Raw genomic sequence first — 23,394 nt, 5'->3', positions numbered from 1 at the left:
ATCTTTTTACTAAAGGGCATCATTTGTTTACCAAAGAGATCGTGTGAGTTGAAGGCAAAAGGCTGTCTCCTTCCTATTCACTAAACCATTTATTCTCAATCTCATAGCCTCTCTGGGGATCATGACTCATGAAGGTGACTCAGATGAACTCGGGAGACCAGTGATCATGAGGCAAGGCCTGAGGAGACCTTGTCCCACCCACCAGGCAACAGCCCTCAGCTCCACGGACGGCCGCCAACGCAGAAATGTGGATCCGAGCCGAGCCAAATTTTTCCAATTTTTCAAGACAAGTCCTATATCCAGACTTTCTGAAGTAAAAATTCCCAGTTTTTGCAACTTGGCAACTAACTTCAATGTTTAAAAAAGAAACACCATAGGAGCCAAATAAACACATCTGCGGAGCAGATTTGATGGCTTTGGCCTGTGGGTCAGAGTCGACGAACTCTGGTTCTGTTACTTACACCATAAGGCCTGCTTCTCTCAAGAATTACTCCTGGCCTTGGACAAATATCTATGCCTACCTCTGTCAAGCTTCCAAGGCCTGTGGTCTTTGCGAAAGACACACAGAAAAGCCATTCATTTTTGAAGGAATATGAGAGAGGTCACACAAAGCAGGTTTTCCTGAAATTATCTATGAGGCCTCAGGGGACACACGAGTAAAACTGGTTGATGGCTGCCCAGCTCCTGAACTGCCAAAGACTACTGTTTGGAAATACTCAAGAATGCAAAAGTCCTCTCAAAGCCCTTCACTTTACAACAAGCGTTGTCATGACTAGTGTGTTTCGACACACGAAATGCCAAACAAAACCTTCAGTGCACCTAGTAACAGCCCGTGTTTGCCAGTCACAACATATCCAAGAAGATGGTAGGTGTGCACGCCTGGGGAGAAAGCATAAAAGGCTGAACGACATCTAATGAGAGAACCACATCCTGGTCAGCCTCACTTTATACTCAGAAGTGACTTTCTCACCCCTAACCACCACAGCAAGATTTCCCAAAACAGGCCACATAAGGACTGTGGCCACTTATGAGAGGTATGAAGTAGAGTATGCAGGACACATCATTTTATTTAACGTCTTTAAAGATTTTACGTAGGGGCTCCTGGGTGACTCAGTGGGTTAAGCCTCTGCCTTTGGCTTAGGTCATGATCTCAGGGTCCTGGGATCGAGCCCCGCATCGGCTGTCTGCTCAGCGGGGAACCTGCTCTCCCACCCCACTCCCCCACCCCGCCTGCCTCTCTACCTACTTGTGATCTGTCAAATAAATAAATAAAATCTTAAAAAAATAAAAAATAAATAAATATTTTATGTATATATTTATTTGAAAGAGACAGAGAGTGCAAGCAGGGGGAGGGGCAGAAGGAGAGGTGGGAAGAGACTCTCAAGTAGGCTCCACACTGCGCATAGAACCTGACTCGGGGCTCAATCTCACGACCCTGAGATCATGACCTCGGCGACAATCAAGAGTCAGACACTTAACCAACTGAGCCTCCCAGTCGCCCCTGGATGGCACATCATTTTATAAAATTCACTAGGAAAATAAGTTCTTCAATAGCTATGATTATTTCTTCCAATGACTAGCATCCCTTTTCAGGGAATGATGCAATCATTCTATCATGTTATATCTCCTTCTTATGGAGAAGTATTATCCATTGGACATAATATTAAAAGCCACACAAGACAGGTCAGATACGGCCCTTCATTTTAGGAGGTTACGTTCTAGAGCAGAACACTACCAGAAATCATTAACATCTTCAAATGCAACAACACAGTAAGATCTCATGACCACGGATGCTGGGACATGGCCCACATTAGATCACCGAGTTTAGATGACAGTTGCTGGGTCTACATCACCCTTCAAAGTCCAACAGACTAGAGATGATTCATCAAGAAATATTTACTGAAAACTTACTGAAGGCCAGGCACTGAGCTTACACCCTACTAAGAAAAAGAGCATTTATCACACAACCACACTAATGATTACATAATCACAAACTGAAATGCGTGTAAGAAAGAAAAAAAGGAGCAAACCAAGGAAAGTGTGACTTACAATCAGAGACGTGAGAAGGAAAGATTTCCCCCAAAGAAGTGATGACGGAGTAGGTATTAAATAGGCAAGAGGTAATGAAGCAGGTGCAACACACATCATCCCAATAGTCAAAAGTCTGAGCAAGGGTCCTGTGGCAGGAACATGTTGTATAGGCAAAGATCTGAGCAAAGGCAGTGAGGCTGAGGGACAAGAGCAACTTAAGAACAGTGGCTTGGTAAGAGACTCTTAATGTCACAAAACAAACTGAGGGTTGCCGGGGCAGGGGGTTAGGGTATGGACATTGGGGAGGGTATGTGTTATGCTGAGTGCTGTGAAGTGTGTAAACCTGGCGATTCACAGACCTGTACCCCTGGGGCTAATAATACATTATATGTTTATTAAAAAATAAAAAAAATTATTAAAAAAAAAAAAAAGAACAGTGGCTTGAAGGGCAGCTCTGAGCTCATTTACATGAGGTAATGCCAGGTAGGGCTTCTTTTTCAGAATATTCCTGGCTATTCTAACCTGTGCATTCTGCCATATGAAACATAGAATCCACTTATCAAACTCCCAAAAATCCTGTTGGTATTTTCTTTGGGACCATGCTAATTTTAGAGATAAACTTAAGAACAGACATCTTTTAAATATCAAGGCTTCCAACGAAAATCACTTTTTTTTTCATATTCAGGAATTCTTCTATGTCTCTTAGTCGCTGTGATGACTAATTTTATGTGTCAACTTGACTGGGCCACAGGGTGTCCAGATACCTGGATGAACACTATTCTGGGTGTGTCTGTGAGAGTGCTCCTGTGAGGTTAGCGTTTGAATTGGTAGACGGAGTAAAGCAGATTGCCCTCCCCAGTGTCAGTGGGTCTCCTCCAAGCCACTGAAGGCCTGAGTAGAACCCAAAAGGCTGAGGAAGGAAGAATGTGCTCTCTCTGTCAGGCTGTCTTCAAGCTGCGACGTCAACGTCTTCCCCTGCCTTTGGACTCAGACTCAGCCTGAACTTACACTATGAGCCCTCCTGGGTCTCCAGCTTGCTGGTTGCAGGTCTTGGGTTTCTCCGCCTCCATTATTCCATATCACAAATCTCTTTTTACAAATATATAGAAAGAGAAAAAAATTATAGAGAGAGAACCCTGCCTGAGTGCTAGAGACACCCCCAGGCTGAGAGGGCTCCGGAGTGTACCACAGAAACCCACTCCCTCAAGACCCTCCGAGGTAGCCTGACAGAGAAGAAACGAATGGCAGTAGCAGGAAAGGGTTACAGGGACAAGAAAAGACAATCCAGAAGCCGAAAGAATACATGAACGTATTCCTTTATGACGAAGCTCTTCGTCTCGGCCCTCCAGCCACCCGACAGACTCTAATGAAGTGTTCGTCCCATCTCCTAGATATCTCCAGTTTGGTTTCGAATTCTTTCACCTGAGCTAAGAGCTGTGTTGTTGTTATGGCTCTTTACTTTCTGGGTTTGTCCTGGATTTCTACTCCATGACACCAGGCTCAGAGCCCTGTCTGCAGTCAGGGCTGACGCTCACAGGCCGACTCCACGGTGGTGGGCCGGCGTCCTCTCAGAATTGGATCTCTTCAGACTGGGCGGTCCCTTTGCTCTACCAGCCATCACCTATTTTCCCCCATCCTCCTTGTCTATGTTATTTCTACTTCAGGAAATTTATTGAGGTTTTCGTAAACACTCAGTTTTATGGGCACTTGAAAAGGTGTTTTCTCTGCCTTTGGGGCTTGGAGCCCAACATCTAGCAGTCAGTCCTAACTTGCTCGTTACTTGAACTGGGCCCTTCTAGCCCTGTCTCATTTCTATCCTTTACTGTGTCATGAGCTGAGGGGTGAGTTTAACCTCCTGTCACTACTGAAAATCTCTGCCACCTGGTATCGCTGGTTTTCTTGCTTTAGGAGTGCTGGTGGTGTCTGACTTGTGCAAAGATTCAGAACTTATCTTCGTGGTGAGCTGTACTGAGGAGCATCGTAATACGCTCACATCTTCCTTTCTGCTCTGAATACAGTCTTTGCTCATACTGAGACCGCGATCCCTGATTTCTTTTTGTTTGGATCTGACGACGTAAACCTTTGTTCTGTATTTTGATCTTCGACCTCCCTGGATCACTTGGTTTTTCGTGTCCCCTAATATAGCTGGGTTTGAACTTGCAATTGGTCCTAAAATTCTTCTTCCCATCCTGGATTTCTCCATGACGTTTCCACCTGTTCATGGGACAGATATATTTGGTCTTAGGTCTGCTGCATTATTTTATGTTATGCTTCTTGTTTTAATCGCTTTTCCAAAATCTTTCACCACACATCTGTTTGCTTTGCTTTGTTTGGTCGGATGATAGGGAAGGTTTGTATTTTTGTTCTAGTTATTCGTTTAAAACTGTAAGTAATACCACTTAGACAACATCTGCTGATTCACTACAATAGCCTAAATTCCCTTTCTTGCTCCTCTCGTCCCCTCCCTTACAACTTCTTGATTTTTATATTCTCATTCCAAATACTTGCAGTGTACCAACAAAACTGTTAGATGGAAGAAACCAAAATGCTTATGCTACCTCTCCCCTTTCTTCCTCTCTTACTCTGGCTTGTCTTCTTTTCAGGGGATTCTAATAATGCACCTGCTTAATCTCTTCTCTATGTATTCCATTTCATTCATTTCTTTTCCGTTACTTTTTAATTCTTTATTTCCATTCCATCTCTCTTATTCTCCCAATTTCTTCTCTGTGCTCACCTTCCTGCCTGTGTCCCTCTTTGTCTTAGTATGATTTCTGCAATAGCTTCACTTTTTTTTTGTCTTTTCTTTCCCGAGCCCCGCCCAGGTCACATTTCATCTCCTCTCCTCACCTTGCTGTGTCTTCCTTGAAGTCCTGTATCACTGCTTTCTGAACGCGCTTCGGGCGCATGTTGGCTTTACTCGATTGTTTTATTCACGATGAATGCTTGGTCACAAGCTTTCCCGTGCTGTTTCCTTTTGGACTGCTCATTAGAAGGCGAGTGCTGGCTGGGCCCACTGTGGAAGAGGTTAGTGCGCACAAAGGGACGGGATGGTAAAATCATTCACGTTTCAGCGAAGACACAGGATTTGTGTTCAACTTCCTTTGACCTCTTTTTCATTCCAGCCCATGGAGGGCTTATCACAATGCAGACTTTCCACGAGCCCCCTGCTCCACAGCATCCTACAAATCTGGCTCGTAGCGTGATTTCTACTTGGCTCTCCCTCGTCTACTTTTTGGAAGCCAGGGAGGTGCAGAGAAGCTCCCCTTCCCAGGCCACACATCTCCAGCCTTCTTGCAAATGAGAGATGCTGGCTCTACTCCTCTGAGTTTGCCTCCTCATCTTTGCAAAGGAAGCTTTCCCAGCTCTTCCCACCCTCCCACACACACCTCCCTTGGCCTTTGCTGCTTGGGAAAGGCTTGCCACCTACTTTGTCTTGCAAGATTTAGGCCACCTCCTGGATGGGCCAACAGTGGCATTGTTTCTCAAGATCTTTGTTGCTTGTGACTAATTTCCAGGAATAGAAGGGAGAAATGTTATCTGTATGTCACCACTTTTAAACTAGAAGTACCTACATAGATAGATTTTTTTAACTAAATGGCCCTTCAGTCACTTACAGACATTAGAAAAAAATGTCCTTTCAAACCTTTTCATTTTGAAAAAAAAAATCTAGTTATAACAATGTGATACTCAATAGGAAATCAACAGAAAGACCAACAGAAACCCCAAGAACAGTCTTTAGTCTCTAGTGCTCAGAAAAATCTAATGTATGGAAAAAGTGGAGAAAAAATATTGGTCAATAAATAATGAAGCTAATTATTAAAGAACAAAAGAAAGAAATTTTAGAGTTGTACTACACATTATAAGCCAAAATAAATTTAAGATAGACTTGAAGCACTGAATATTAAAAATACAATAATAAAAGTACTATTTATATGTATCTTATCTTGAAAAGGGTTTTCTAAGCATAAGCAGTGAAAGAACATCAAGAAAAAGCTCACATATGACAAAAAATTTTGAAACTTCTACACATTAAAAATATGTAAACAGAATTTAAAGTGAAGAGCAAACTGGAAAAATATCCACAAAAGTAATACAAAGAGTCAAAAACCATAATATGCAAAGAACCCCCTCAAACTAATAAGAAAACAAATACTGCAGAGAAAATTTACATAAAAGAACTAACAATTATCAGAAGAACTATAAATGCCTAAAAAAGGAAAAGTATTCGGGGCACCTGGGTGGCTCAGTGGGGTTAAGCCTCTGCCTTCGGCTCAGGTCATGATCTCAGGGTCCTGGGATCGAGCCCCACATCGGGCTTCTGATCTCAGGGGGGAGCCTGCTTCCCCCCACTCTCTGCCTGTCTCTCTGCCTACTTGTGATCTCTTTCTCTCTCTCTGTCAAATAAATAAATAAAATCTTTAAAAAAAAAAAAAGAGAAGTATCCTTCTTCAGTGGTCATCAATTAAATACAAATTATACTGCCAGTGAGATATTATTTCTGGTCTTTAAAATTGGCATTTTTTTAAGATTTTATTTAAGATTTAAAATTGACATTTGAAATACACTTAATAATTAAGTGTACTAAAAGATAGTTCTAAAAAATAAGACAGAGAGAGAGAGAGAGACAGTTCTGTGAGAAACACGTGCTGACACACTACTCATAGAAAGATAAGCTGGTAAAAAATTTCCAGAAAAAGATTGCATAATATATATCAATGAAATTTAAGTTAATACTCTTTGCCCGAATGAGTTTCCTTCTCATAATCTTATCTGAAGAAAGGGAAATACACCAAAAGATTAAAGACAAAGATATTCAGAAAGGCAACCATTCACAAAATTTTCCAAAAATTTTCAACAGCAAAATTGAATTAGAGCTCAAGAACAGAAGCATGTTAACTTGAAGAAAAAAGAAAAATAAAATGTTACAGTCACACAATAAAATTACACTCAGTCATTAAAAATCATGTTGTTGGAGACTCTTTAATGACAGGGGAAAATGTAATATAATTGTAGTGAAAAGAGACAAAATATAAAACTACACATGCAGTTTCATCCCAGTCAAATACAAAAATTTATAGATATAGATCCCTAAATAACAGACTGAAAGAAATTATTTTATATGTATCAAAGGATTAAAACATAGAATTTTTTTTATTTTTTAATATTTTTAAGGAACTTTTTTTTTAAGATTTTATTTATTTATTTGACAGATGGAGATCACAAGTAGGCAGAGAAGCAGGCAGAGAGAGAGGAGGAAGCAGGCTCCCCGCTGAGCAGAGAGCCCGATGCGGGGCTCCATCCCAGGACCCTGGGATCATGACCCAAGCCGAAGGCAGAGGCTTTAACCCACTGAGCCAGCCAGGCGCCCCATAGAATTTTTTTTTAAAGATTTTAAAGATTTTTTTTAAAAATTTTAAAGATTTATTTATCATTGGGGGGGGGCAGATCCCCAATGATCACAGAGTTAAAACCTAGAATATTTTGAACACTTACAAATTAATAAGAAAATCAATAAAATGAGGATACATATAAATAGAGAATTCTCATTAAGAGAAATACATAAAAAGATACATAAAAAGATCCTCCAACCTCCCTAATAATCAGGTGAATAAGAATTAAAACAAAGACACACCATTTTTGGTACATCAATTTGAAAAAAATAGATTTGATAATAACAAGTGTTAGCAAAATATAAAGAAAGGGTTACCTTCATACGTAGCTGCCAGGAATATGAAATAGTTAAACCCTTTGGATGCTCTACCGGTTTCACTGTATTAAAATCAATGTATTGAGGCATCTGGGTGGCTCAGTCGGTTCAGTGTCTGACTCCTGATTTCAGTTCAGGTGGTGACCCTCAGGGTCATGGGATCAAGCCCTGTGTTGGGCTCCACACTGAGAGGGGAGCCTGCTTGAGATTCTCTCTCTCCCTCTCCCTTGGCCCTTCCCACCCCTCATGCACACACATGCATGCTCTCTCAAATAAATAAATAAACAGGAGTTAAAAAAAATAAAATCTATGTATTTTATGTATTAAATGTAAACATTATCCAACTGAGCAGCTCTACTCTCCAATTATCTCCCCATGAAAAACATTCACACATGTGCATAAAAATATGTTAAGGATTTTCATCATACTATGGTTTGTAATAACAAAAGAGGGAAGGGAGGAGGGCTAAAACCGTACAAATTTCCACTGACAGGGCAATTACTAAAACAAGGCATTTGCATACTATGGAATACTGTGCAACACACAGGGTGAGCTAGATCCTATGTTTGAACATAATAATATCTCCATGATACATCACTGAACAAAAATAAAGTGTAGACCCATGGTTTGACATTTCTTGTCATAAAACATAAAAAGGGGTTAATGTACTATTTATTTTCCATAAACATATGTAGAGAGAAAAAAAAAAGAAAAAGGTCTGAGAGCATACACATCACCTCAATAACAGTACTTACCTCTGGGGGTGATACTAGAATTGGAGCTGGGTGTAGGGAGAAGGCAATGGTTCCGTTTTTTCAAGAAGGATGCATTATTTGTATAATTAAATATAATTTAAAGAAAAGGAAAATATTGGAAAGAAAATGTTAACTGTAGTTATCTTTTAGTTATAGAACTAGATTTTATTTTCCTCTTTCTTCTATATTTCTATATTTTCCAAATCCTTTACAATGACCATGTATTACTTTCTTAATCAGAATAAATGTCTCCCCTTTAATTCACAAAAAAAAAAAAAGAACAAGGGCAAGGGTAGACAAAAATCACAAACCCACAATGAACTGTCTTTATGAGGAACACGAGCACAAAGAAGCAACCCCAGACAGCAAAGAAAACTCAACCCATGTGACAGCAGACATTTCAGGGGAGTTTTTCTCTTAGGGAAGCCTTTGTGTAGTTAGCAAACTTTTTTGAAAATTCCTCAACTTTTTCTACAAGTATTAAATAATCTTTACTTCTCAAAAAAACTAATTTTACCCTATTCAAAATTGGCAAGATTAAAAATTTATCCATTTGTCCTCATCTGAGGATAATCTAAGTTATTAGGTATCTCTCAGCTAGGCTATGAAGCAATTTTATATTAATTTTAGAAAGCCAACTACATATTATTTGATTCTGCTACTGATATTATTATGATAATGACAGAAATTGACTCACAGGGTGGCTCATAGTCTGCTCAGAATAGAGAATGGTTTCAAAGCTCAATGGCATCAAGGAGACATAAATTTATTCATAATTTAGTACACAATGTGCCCAATTGTCTGACCTGGGGACAATGTCTTGGGCCAGTCTTGCTACTATGATATTTAGTTGTCTTATTACCGCCATGGACAAAAAAATGAGAAGAAAATCACTGTCTGCCTGTGACACACAAAATCTCCTAATCCATTCCTATGTCCCTATACTATAACCAATCTTCTCTTTGTTCCAGCATTATTCCACACCACAGTGCACAAGTGTGTGACCAAGGGTGTCTCAGTATGGAGTGTTTCCTATAGTCTCAGTGTCTGTCTGTCTGTCTCTCTCTCTCTCTCTCTCCTCCCTCCCCCTCTTCTTCAAGCTTCCAGGGCTGTCCCAGTCAGCAATCCCTTCTCAGACCTTCTCCCCTACTCTCCAACTTCTTCCCACCAAATACAGCTTCTTCCCTAGTTTACAGCATAAATTAAGTCTTGCAAATTGTATTTCTGCAACATAATCAGTGCTCTAGTCAATTTTTGACCACTCATCTGTTTTTATCCCTAATTTGAGGGACTTTCCTGGTTCTCCTGCTTTCGTTTCTTTGTATATGTGGATTTGGTTTCTGGGGATCACTAGTGCCTGTGGGGCATAGCGTGATGTGTGCGGAACCCAGGAAATAAATCCTTGCAGTTGTGGGAAAAGTTTTAGAAGAGACATTGCTATATAAGTTTTGTGCAAAAGCTGATCTATTATTTTCATATTATTTTCCAATTTCTTGGCTCTTAGATGTCACTCTTATTCATTTAAAAACCCTTCTAAGGAGGATGAAAGAGTAGGAGGATCCTAAGCTCACCTTGTCCCTTAGATACAACTAGGTAACAGCCATATCAGTGTAAATAACCCAGAAAATGACACAGGGATTGGCCAAACAGATTCTCCACAGTTAAATGTAGAGAAGAGGCCTCAGAGAAGGAGGTAGAAAGGGCAGAGACAAAGTCAGGAGGAAATAGACCTGCAGAACTGTCCCCAGAAGGCAGGGGGAACACCACAGATATAGAGAGGGGAGAGAAACAGACTCTCACAAGAGGGAGCCTGCACAAAGACGATGAATCCTCATAACATTTGGCTTTGAAAATTAGAGAGACCAAATTCTATGATTTCTTGCCATCAGTGGGGCTTAAAACTTGGAACTTTAAAAATAACAGGCTTGCAGGAGAGCCAGGAACCCAAGAGGAAACTGAGTCCCTGCACTTAAAGAGACAGTGCAACAAATAACTCCATGGAGACATAGCATGGAAGCAGATTTTGAAAAACACCTGGGGTATATGGAACAAAGATCTGTTTACTAATCTCAGAGCATGGGTTAGTGGGGCAGGGATCATTAGGAGATTTCTCCGGGAACACAAGAGCTGGCAGCTTCATTTCCCTCCACTCCTCCTCACCATAAACACATGAACACCTGTGGGAATCAACCATGAGCCAACATTCACTATATAACCTGCTAACAGTGTGCCCTGCCCACACTTTTTCCTGTGGAGCCAGGCCAGTGTATGCCTTGCTAACACCACACATCCAGCCACCGCACTCTTTTGCAGATCCAATCCCGCTGCAGGTCACCTCCCAATGATGCAGACCTTGCTGGCACTGCACACCCCACCCCCTACACTCTCCTGAGGTTCGGTGCTACTCTATCTCTGCTAAACACCTGGTCTGACTCAACTTAAGCCCAAGGTGGCCTTAGACTGTCCCACTAACACCACAGGAACAAAACTCTGTCCGTAACAGGCAAAGGGTGCCATTGAAGATGACCTGCCTAATGGCAAATGGGGTTCAGCCACAACATCAGTGTGCACAGACACACACAGGAGACACCCCTGAGGTGCCAGGTGCTGGTGAACAGGGAACACTGAAGCACAGGGCATTACAGGACATCTTTTTTTATAAGGCGGCTATTTTCACTAGCAGAAGGCATAGCTGACTTTTCTAACACAGCGAAACAGACACAAAGTGTTAGACAAATGAGGAGACAAAAGAATATGTTCCAAATGAAAGAACAGGACAAAAATCATGGCAAGAGACCTAAACGAAGCAGAGGTAAGTGATATGCCTGATAGAGAATTTAAAGTAATGGTCATAAAGATGGTCACTGGACTTGAGGAAAAAGTGCAAGACCTCAGAGAAACCCTTAACAAAGAGATAAAAAAAAAAACATTAAAAAAGAACAAATCAGAGATGAAGAACTCAATATCTAAATTTAAAAATAAATAGATGGGGGGAGGAGTCAAGATGGCAGAGAAGTAGCAGGCTGAGACTACTTCAGGTAGCGGGAGATCAGCTAAATAGCTTATCTAAAGATTGCAAACACCTACAAATCCAACGGGAGATTGAAGAGAAGAACAGCAATTCTAGAAACAGAAAATCAACCACTATCTGAAAGGTAGGACTGGCGGAGAAGTGAATCCAAAGCGACTGGAAGATAGACCACGGGGGGAGGGGCCGGCTCCTGGCGAGCGGCAGAGCAACGGAGCACAAAATCAGGACTTTTAAAAGTCTGTTCCGCTGAGGGACATCACTCCAGAGGCTTAACTGGGGTGAAGCCCAGGCGGGGCCAGCGTGGCCTAAGGTCCCGCAGGGACACGGAAGGATCGGGGGTGTCTGAGTGTCGCAGAGCTTACCGGTATTAGAACGGGGAAGCCGGCTACAGAGACAGAGCCGAGGAGTGAGCTCTAAGCTCGGGGTTACCTTGAACCAGTCGCAGGCTCGGTCAGCTCGGAGCGCGGCCGGAGGCCAGGGTGACGGGAGTCATTGGGCGCTGTTCTCTAAGGTCACACTGAGGAGTGGGGCCCTGGGCTCTCGGCTCCTCCGGGCCGGAGACCGGGAGGCCGCCATCTTCATTCCGGTCTCCCAGAACTCTACGGAAAGCGCTCAGGGAACAAAAGCTCCTGAAAGCAAACCCAGCAAACCCGAGCGGATTACTCAGCCCGGCCCCGGGTAAGGGCGGTGCAACTCCGCCTGGGGCAAAGACGCTTGAGAATCACTACAACAGGCCCCTCCCCCAGAAGATCAACGAGAAACCCAGCCAAGACCAAGTTCACCTACCAAGGAGTGCAGTTTCAATACCAAGGAGAGCGGCGGAATTCCAGAGGAGAAGAAAGCAAAGCACGGAACTCATGGCTTTCTCCCCATGATTCTTTAGCCTTGCAGTTAATTTAATTTTTTTTCTTTTTCAATTTTTTTTTCTCTTCTTCTGCTAAATTTTTTTAACTTTTACCGTTTTCTTTTTTAACGTTTTTTAAATGGTTTATCTAATATATATATATATTTTTTTCCTTTTTATATTTTTTCTTTATCGGCTTTCTTTTTTTAATAGTTTCCTTTTTTTTTTCTGAGCCCCTTTTTATCCCCTTTCTCCCCCCTCACGATTTGGGATCTCTTCTGATTTGGCTAAAGCATATTTTCCTGGGGTTGTTGCCACCTTTTTAGTATTTTACTTGCTCCTTCATATACTCTTATCTGGACAAAATGACAAGGCGGAAAAATTCACCACAAAAAAAAGAACAAGAGGCAGTACCAAAGGCTAGGGACCTAATCAATACAGACATTGGTAACATGTCAGATCCAGAGTTCAGAATGACGATGCTCAAGGTTCTAGCTGGGCTCGAAAAAGGCATGGAAGATATTAGAGAAACCGTCTCGGGAGATATAAAAGCCCTTTCTGGAGAAATAAAAGAACTAAAATCTAACCAAGTTGAAATCAAAAAAGCTATTAATGAGGTGCAATCAAAAATGGAGGCTCTCACTGCTAGGATAAATGAGGCAGAAGAAAGAATTAGCGATATAGAAGACCAAATGACAGAGAATAAAGAAGCTGAGCAAAAGAGGGACAAACAGCTACTGGACCACGAGGGGAGAATTCGAGAGATAAGTGACACCATAAGACAAAACAACATTAGAATAATTGGGATTCCAGAAGAAGAGGAAACAGAGAGGGGAGCAGAAGGTATATTGGAGAGAATTATTGGAGAGAATTTCCCCAATATGGCAAAGGGAACAAGCATCAAAATCCAGAAGGTTCAGAGAACCCCCCCTCAAGATCAATAAGAATAGGTCCACACCCCGTCACCTAATAGTAAAATTGACAAGTCTTAGTGACAAAGAGAAGATCCTGAAAGCAGCCCGGGAAAAGAAGTCTATAACGTACAATGGTAAAAATATTAGATTGGCAGCAGACTTATCCACAGAGACCTGGCAGGCCAGAAAGAGCTGGCATGATATATTCAGAGTACTAAACGAGAAAAACATGCAGCCAAGAATACTATATCCAGCTAGGCTATCATTGAAAATAGAAGGAGAGATTAAAAGCTTCCAGGACAAACAAAAACTGAAAGAATTTGCAAATACCAAACCAGCTCTACAGGAAATATTGAAGGGGGTCCTCTAAGCAAAGAGAGACCCTAAAAGAAGTAGATCAGAAAGAAACAGAGACAATATACAATAACAGACACCTTACAGGCAATACAATGGCACTAAATTCATATCTCTCAATACTTACCCTGAATGTAAATGGGCTAAATGCCCAAATCAAAAGACACAGGGTATCAGAATGGATAAAAAAACAAAACCCATCTATATGTTGCCTACAAGAAACTCATCTTAAACCGGAAGACACCTCCAGATTTAAAGTGAGGGGGTGGAAAAGAATTTACCATGCTAATGGACATCAGAAGAAAGCAGGAGTGGCAATCCTTATATCAGATCAATTAGATTTTAAGCCAAAGACTATAATAAGAGATGAGGAAGGACACCATATCATACTCAAAGGAACTATCCAACAAGAAGATCTAACAATTTTAAATATCTATGCCCCTAACGTGGGAGCAGCCAACTATATAAACCAATTAATAACAAAATCAAAGAAACATATCGACAATAATACAATAATAGTAGGGGACTTTAACACTCCCCTCATTGAAATGGACAGATCATCCAAGCAAAAGATCAACAAGGAAATAAAGGCCTTAAATGACACACTGGACCAGATGGACATCACAGATATATTCAGAACTTTTCATCCCAAAGCAACAGAATACACATTCTTCTCTAGTGCACATGGAACATTCTCCAGAATAGATCACATTCTTGGTCCTAAATCAGGTCTCAACCGTTATCAAAAGATTGGAATCATTCCCTGCATATTTTCATACCACAATGCTCTGAAGCTAGAACTCAATCACAAGAGGAAATTTGGAAAGAACCCAAATACATGGAGACTAAACAGCATCCTTCTAAAGAATGAAGGGGTCAACCAGGAAATTAAAGAAGAATTGAAAAAATTCATGGAAACAAATGATAATGAAAACACAACGGTTCAAAATCTGTGGGACACAACAAACGCAGTCCTGAGAGGAAAATATATAGCGGTACAAGCCTTTCTCAAGAAACAAGAAAGGTCTCAGGTACACAACCTAACCCTACACCTAAAGGAGCTGGAGAAAGAACAAGAAAGGAACCCTAAACCCAGCAGGAGAAGAGAAATCATAAAGATTAGAGCAGAAATCAATGAAATAGAAACCGAAAAAAACAACAGAACAAATCAACGAAACTAGGAGCTGGTTCTTTGAAAGAATTAATAAGATTGATAAACCCCTGGCCAGACTTATCAAAAAGAAAAGAGAAAGGACCCAAATAAATAAAATCATGAATGAAAGAGGAGAGATCACAACGAACACCAAAGAAATACAGACAATTATATGAACATACTATGAGCAACTCTACGCCAAAAAATTTGACAATCTGGAAGAAATGGATGCATTCCTAGAGACATATAAACCACCACAACTGAACCAGGAAGAAATAGAAAGCCTCAACAGACCCATAAGCAGTAAGGAGATTGAAACAGTCATCAAAAATCTCCAAACAAACAAAAGCCCAGGGCCAGATGGCTTCCCGGGGGAATTCTACCAAACATTTAAAGAAGAACTAATTCCTATTCTCCTGAAACTGTTCCAAAAAATAGAAATGGAAGGAAAACTTCCAAACTCATTTTATGAGGCCAGCATCACCTTGATCCCAAAACCAGACAAGGATCCCATCAAAAAGGAGAACTACAGACCAATATTCTTGATGAACACAGATGCAAAAATTCTCGCCAAAATACTAGCCAATAGGATTCAACAGTACATTAAAAGGATTATTCACCACGACCAAGTGGGATTTATTCCAGGGCTGCAAGGCTGGTTCAACATCCGCAAATCAATCAATGTGATACAACACATTAATAAAAGAAAGAACAAGAACCATATGATACTCTCCATAGATGCTGAAAAAGCATTTGACAAAGTACAGCATCCCCTCCTGATCAAAACTCTTCAAAGTGTAGGGATAGAGGGCACATACCTCAATATTATCAAAGCCATCTATGAAAAACCCACCGCAAATATCATTCTCAATGGAGAAAAACTGAAAGCTTTTCCGCTAAGGTCAGGAACCCGGCAGGGATGTCCGTTATCACCACTGCTATTCAACACAGTACTAGAAGTCCTAGCCTCAGCAATCAGACAACAAAAGGAAATTAAAGGCATCCAAATCGGCAAAGAAGAAGTGAAACTATCACTCTTCGCAGATGATATGATCCTATATGTGGAAAACCCAAAAGACTCCACTCCAAAACTGCTAGAACTTGTACAGGAATTCAGTAAAGTGTCAGGATATAAAATCAATGCACAGAAATCAGTTGCATTTCTCTACACCAACAACAAGACAGAAGAAAGAGAAATTAATGAGTCAATCCCATTTACAATTGCACCCAAAACTATAAGATACCTAGGAATAAACCTAACCAAAGAGACTAAGAATCTATACTCATAAAACTATAAAGTACTCATGAAAGAAATTGAGGAAGACACAAAGAAATGGAAAAATGTTCCATGCTCCTGGATTGGAAGAATAAATATTGTGAAAATGTCTATGCTACCTAAAGCAATCTACACATTTAATGCAATTCCTATCAAAGTACCATCCATTTTTTTTCAAAGAAATGGAACAAATAATCCTAAAATTTATATGTAACCAGAAAAGACCTCGAATAGCCAAAGCAATATTGAAAAAAGAAAGCCAGAGTTGGTGGCATCACAATTCCGGACTTCAAGCTCTATTACAAAGCTGTCATCATCAAGACAGCATGGTACTGGCACAAAAACAGACACATAGATCAATGGAACAGAATAGAGAGCCCAGATATAGACCCTCAACTCTATGGTCAACTAATCTTCGACAAAGCAGGAAAGAATGTCCAATGGAAAAAAGACAGCCTCTTCAATAAATGGTGTTGGGAAAATTGGACAGCCACATGCAGAAAAATGAAATTGGATCATTTCCTTACACCACACACGAAAATAGACTCAAAATGGATGAAGGATCTCAATGTGAGAAAGGAATCCATCAAAATTCTTGAGGAGAGGGGGGTGGGAGGGTGGGGGCACCAGGTGGTGGGTATTGTAGAGGGCACAGATTGCATGGAGCACTGGGTGTGGTGCAAAAATAATGAATACTGTTATGCTGAAAAAATAAAAAATTAAAAAAAAAATTCTTGAGGAGAACACAGGCAACAACCTCTTCGACCTCAGCCACAGCAACATCTACCTAGGAACATCGCCAAAAGCAAGGGAAGCAAGGGCAAAAATGAACTATTGGGATTTCATCAAGATCAAAAGCTTTTGCACAGCAAAGGAAACAGTTAACAAAACCAAAAGACAACTGACAGAATGGGAGAAGATATTTGCAAATGACATATCAGATAAAGGGCTAGTGTCCAAAATCTATAAAGAACTTAGCAAACTCAACACCCAAAGAACAAATAATCCAATCAAGAAATGGGCAGAGGACATGAACAGACATTTCTGCAAAGAAGACATCCAGATGGCCAACAGACACATGAAAAAGTGCTCCACATCACTCGGCATCAGGGAAATACAAATCAAAACCACCATGAGATATCACCTCACACCAGTCAGAATGGCCAAAATTAACAAGTCAGGAAATGACAGATGCTGGCGAGGATGCGGAGAAAGGGGAACCCTCCTACACTGTTGGTGGGAATGCAAGCTGGTGCAACCACTCTGGAAAACAGCATGGAGGTTCCTCAAAATGTTGAAAATAGAACTACCCTATGACCCAGCAATTGCACTGCTGGGTATTTACCCTAAAGATACAAACGTAGTGATCCGAAGGGGCACGTGCACCCGAATGTTTATAGCAGCAATGTCTACAATAGCCAAACTATGGAAAGAACCTAGATGTCCATCAACAGACGAATGGATAAAGAAGATGTGGTATAGGGCGCCTGGGTGGCTCAGTGGGTTAAGCCGCTGCCTTCGGCTCAGGTCATGATCTCAGGGTCCTGGGATCGAGCCCCGCATCGGGCTCTCTGCTCAGCAGGGAGCCTGCTTCCTCCTCTCTCTCTGCCTGCCTCTCTGCCTACTTGTGATTTCTCTCTGTCAAATAAATAAATAAAATCTTTAAAAAAAAAAAAAAAAGAAGATGTGGTATATATACACAATAGAATACTATGCAGCCATCAAAAGAAATGAAATCTTGCCATTTGCGATGACGTGGATGGAACTAGAGGGTATCATGCTTAGCGAAATAAGTCAATCGGAGAAAGACAACTATCATATGATCTCCCTGATATGAGGGAAAGGAGATGCGACATGGGGGGTTAAGGGGGTAGGAGAAGAGTAAATGAAACAAGATGGAATTGGGAGGGAGACAAACCATAAGTGACTCTTAATCTCACAAAACAAACTGAGGGTTGATGGGGGGAGGGGGGTTGGGAGGGAGGTGGGATTATGGATACTGGGGAGGGTATGTGCTATGGTGAGTGCTGTGAAGTGTGTAAACCTGGTGATTCACAGACCTGTACCCCTGGGGATAAAAATATATTATATGTTTATAAAAAATAAAATTAAAAAAATAATAATAAATAAATAAATAAAATAAAATAAATAGATGGAATAAACAGTAGACTAGAGGAAGTAGAAGAATGAATCAGTGACCCAGAGGACAGAGTAATGAAAAGCAATCAAGCTGAACAGGAGAGAGACAAAATAATAATAATAAATGAAAACAGACTTAGTTTTCATTTAATAATAAATGGAAACAGAAATCAGTGATGTCATCAAGTGTAATAACATTCACATTATAGGGATTTAACAAGGAGAAGAAAGAGAAAAGGGGGCAAAAAATTTATTTGAGAAATAATAGCTGAAAACTTCCAAAATCTAGGGAAGGAATCAGAAATCCAGATCTAGGAGGCACGGAGAACCCCCAACAAAATTAACTAAAAGAGGGCCACACCAAGACACATAATAATTAAAATGGCAAAGTGTAGTGATAAGAGAGAATTTTAAAAGTAGCAAGAGAAAAAACAGTTATATATAAGGGAAACCCCATAAAGCTATTAGCTGATTTTTCAGCAGAAACTTTGCATGCCTCAAGGAAGGGACATGATATATTCAAATTTCTGAAAGACAAAAACCTGCAGCCAAGAATACTCCATCCAGCAAAGGCTATCATTCAGAATAGAAAGAGAGATAGAGCTTCCCAGACAAACAAAAGTTAAAGGAGTTTGTGATCTAGAAATGTTAAAGGGGACTCTTGAGTGGGAAGAAAAGATCATAAGTAGGAGTAAGAAAAGTAGAAAATACAAATGCAGTAAAAATAAGCATATCTAGGGGCACCTGGGTGGCTCAGTGGGTTAAAGCCTCTGCCTTCAGCTCAGGTCATGATCCCAGGGTTCTGGGATCGAGCCCCGCATCTGGCTCTCTGCTCGGCGGGGAGCCTGCTCCCCTTCCTCTCTCTGCCTGCCTCTCTGCCTACTTGCGGTCTCTGTCAAATAAATAAATAAAATCTTTAAAAAAATAAGCGTATCTATAAAAATGAGTCAAGGCATTCACAAAATTAAAAATGTAAAGTATGACATCCAGTACTAAAATGTGGGGGGATACGAGTGAAGAATGGATTCAGACTTAAGCGATCATCAACTTAACTGCTATATGCATATCATATATAAACCTAATGGCAGCCATATATCAAAGACCAGTAATAGATATGCAAAAAATAAAGAGATAGGAATCCAACGACATCACTAAAGAAAGCCAGCAAACGTTGGGAGAGAAGAGCACGAGAAGAAAGGAAAAGAACTACAAAACAATAAAACAAATAACAAAATGGCAAAAAAGTACATATTTACCAAATAATTACAAATGAAAGTAAATGGGCTGAACACCCCAATTAAAAGAAACAAGGTGATGAAATTGATTTAAAAAAGGAGACCCATCTATATGCTGCCTACAAGGGACCCATTTAGAACCTAAAGACACATGTAGATTGAAAGTGAAGGGATGGAAAAGTGTTTATCATGCAAATGGAAGCAAAGAGAAAGCCAGGGTTGCAGGAATTACACTGGACAAAATAGACTTTAAAACAAAGACTGTAACAAGAGACAAGGAAAGAGACTATATAATCATAAGGAGAATAATCCAATAGAAAGATGTATCAATTGTAAATATTTATGCATCCAACAGTGGAGCTCCCAAATACATAAAATAACTAACAGCAAATATAACAGAAGTAATCTATAGTAATGTAATAACAGTAGGGGAATTTAACAACCCCCTTCCATCAACGGATAGATCATTCCAACAGAAAATCAACAAAGAAACAGAGGTTTTGAATGACCCATTGGACCAGATGGATCTAGCAGATACATTCAGAACATTCCATCCTAAAACAGCAGAATACATATTCTTTTCAAGTACACATGGAACATTCGCCATATGATCATACATTAGACCACAAAACAAGTCTCAACAAATTCAAAAAGACTGAAGTCATGCCATGCATCTTTTCTGGTCACAATGCTATGAAACTAGAAATCAATCACAAGAAAAAACCTGGAAAGAACACAAATACGTGGATGTTAAATAACATGCTACCAAACAGTGAATGGGCCAACCAAGAAATCAGAGAGGAAATACAAGAATACATCAAGACAAATGAAAATGAAAACACAACAGCCCAAAACCTTTGGAATGCAGTAAAAGTTGTTCTAAGAAGGTATTTTATAGCAATACAGGCCTACCTTAAGAAGCAAACAAGAAAAAAATCTCAAATGAACAATCTAACCTAACACCTAACGGAGCTAGAAAAAGAACAAACAAAACCAGTAGAAGGAAGGAAATAGTAAGATTAGAGCAGAAATAAATGAAATAGAAACTTAAAAAAAATAAAACAAAACAGATCAATGAAACTGGGAGCTAGTTCTTTGAAAAGACTAACAAAATTGATAAAACTTTAGCCAGACTCATTAAAAAAAGAAAAGAGGACTCAAATAAACAAAATCAGAAATGAAAGAGAAGAAATAACAACTAACACTACAGAAATACAAAGGATTATAAGAGAATATTATGAAAAACAATGTGCCAATAAATTGGATGACCTAGAGGAAATGGATAAATTTATTTTATTTTTTTAAACACAGACTTTTTTCACTATTAACATATAATATATTTGTTTCAGGGGTACAGGTCTGTGATTCATCAGTCTTACACAATACACAGTGCTTACCACAACACATAACCCCCCAATGTCCATTACCCTGCCACCCCATCCCCCTAAACCCTCCACTCCAACAGCTCTCTGTTTGTTTCCTGAGATTAAAAGTCTCTTAGGGTGTGTCTCCCTCTCTAGTTTCATCTTGTTTCATTTTTTTCCTCTCTTCCCTTTTGAAGCTCTGTCTTGTTTCTCAAATTCCACGTATCAGTGAGATCATATGATAACTGTCTTTCTCTGATTGATTTATATCACCTAGCATAATACCCTCTAGATCATCCACATCATTGCAAATGTTAAAATTTCATTTTTGATGGTTGCATAATATTCCTCTGTGTGTGTGTGTGTGTGTGTGTGTGTGTGTGTGTGTGTGTACCACATCTTCTATAATGGATAAATTCTTAAAAAAATATAACCTCCCAAACTGAATCAGAAACAAATAAGAAATTTGAACAAACCAATTAACCAGCAATGAAATTGCATCAATAATTTAAAAACTCCCAACAAACAAAAGTCCAGAATTAGACGGCTTCACAGATGAATTCTACAAAACATTAAAAGAAGAACTAATACCTGTTCTTCTCAAACTATTCCAAAAAATAGAAGAGGAAGGAAAACTTCCATATTCATTCTCTGAGGCCAGCACTACCCTAATACCAAAACTAGATAAAAATACCAAAAAGATGGGCGCCTGGGTGGCTCAGTTGGTTAAGCGACTGCCTTCAGCTCAGGTCATGATCCTGGAGTCCCGGGATCGAGTCCCACATCGGGCTCCCGGCTCCACGGGGAGTCTGCTTCTCCCTCTGACCTTCTCCTCACTCATGCTCTCTCTCACTGTCTCTCTCTTCTCTCAAATAAGTAAATAAAATGTTTTTTAAAAAAAATACCAAAAAGAGATTGAGAGAGAACATGAAATACAGGCCAACATCTCTGATCACCAAAAATGCAAAAATCCTCACCAAAATATTAGCAAACCAAATCCAACAATACATTTAAAAAAATCATTCACTACAATCAAGTAGGGATTTATTCCTTGGATGCAAGGATGGTTCAATATTTACAAAGAAAATGAAAACACTAATTTGAGAAGATATACACACCCCTATGTTTATACTAGCATTATTTACAGTAGCTAAGATACGGAAGCAACCCAAATTTCCATCAACAGATGAATGGATAAAGACAACATTGTGTGTGTGTGTGTGTGTGTGTGTGTGTGTGTGTAAAGCAATATTACTCAGCCATAAAAAGCAATGAGATTTTTGTCATTTTTGACAACATAATGCTCAGTGAAATAAGTCAGACAGAGATAGAACCCATATGATTTCACTTACATGTGGAATCCAAACAACAAAACCAGTAAGAAAACAACCAAAAACAGAACATCTCTTAAATACAGAGAACAAACTGATGGTTGCCAGAAGGGAGGTGGGTGGAGGGATGGATGATATAGGTAAAAGGGATTAAGAAGTATAAATTTCCAGTTATAAAATAAATAAGTCATGGAGATGAAAAGTACAGCATTGGAAATATAGTCTATAATATTGTAATAACTCGCATGTGATAAGATGGTGACTATATTTACTGTGGTGAGCAATGAGTAACATACAGAATTGTCTAATAACTGTGTAGTGCTCCTGACATTATTCTAACACTGTATGTCAACTACACTTCCAATAATAAGATTTTTTTAAAAGCACACAAGAGTACTATAGGAACAGTACTATAAAGAAATGTACAAAACTGTATCAGTAACCTTTCTGATTGGTAATAATGTGGGTGACTTTTTTTTAATTGATTGCACAGATAATTATTAACCAGAATAGATACAACAAGATGGATGAAGATGGGAGTGGTAATAGGAATAAAAATTTCTGCCTGGATGTCCTATGAAAGCTCGGCAGAAAAGCAAATTCCAGCACTGGTCAGCTAGAGGAGGGGCCGGGTAGGAGGGAAGCAGGCACCATAGGCAAGAAACCATTCAAGATACATGGCAAGCTTAAACAAACTCACTTTCCATGTGACTGAAGGTTTGGCTAGATATTAGACAGGGGTAATGTAATTCGGCTGACTTAAGGAGTCTGTCTATTACCCACCCTGTCTACAGAGGACAGTGTTTGTCTGCTAGGGGAGGAACCTGGTCGGGTCTGCAAGGTAGTGACTTGCTTTTGGTTTAAAATCTTGCCATAGTGTAGAAGCTCTTCGGTTACTGGGAAGTATGTTTCAGAACACCCATAGAGTCGAAAGGAAGGCAACTTTGGTTTGTGAATGCTACTGGAGAGGAACAGGCCTATGGGCTTCCTAACTCAGCCCACTGCTGGGGCAGGGGGCTCAGCAGACACCAACAAGCCTGCAGGGGTTGATGGAATTTGGTACAGAATTTGGCAGATGAGAATGGGATGAGATTGTAGGGTGAATCAGATGGGAGGACTGGAGTATTGGTAAGAAGAATGGTCATCCATCCTTCCATTCATTCATTTACTCTACAAATAATCACTGAGCATTTTCAGTAAGGTCCTGAGTAGTGCGAGGGACGACTTAGCGAACATCACAGTCTTCTGCGGGAAGGAGAC

At 40.1% G+C, this 23,394-nt stretch overlaps 1 protein-coding gene across 5 annotated transcripts in view; it reads right to left on the bottom strand.

Moving 5' to 3' along the window:
- CCDC170 (coiled-coil domain containing 170) overlaps positions 1-23,394 on the bottom strand; it is a 107,873-nt gene that overhangs the window by 54,299 nt on the left and 30,180 nt on the right. The gene's annotated exons all lie outside the window — the stretch shown is intronic.

This window comes from Lutra lutra, chromosome 6, assembly GCF_902655055.1.
Source record: "Lutra lutra chromosome 6, mLutLut1.2, whole genome shotgun sequence".
NCBI lineage: Eukaryota > Metazoa > Chordata > Mammalia > Carnivora > Mustelidae > Lutra > Lutra lutra.
This window is presented reverse-complemented; position numbering and strand designations above follow the sequence as displayed.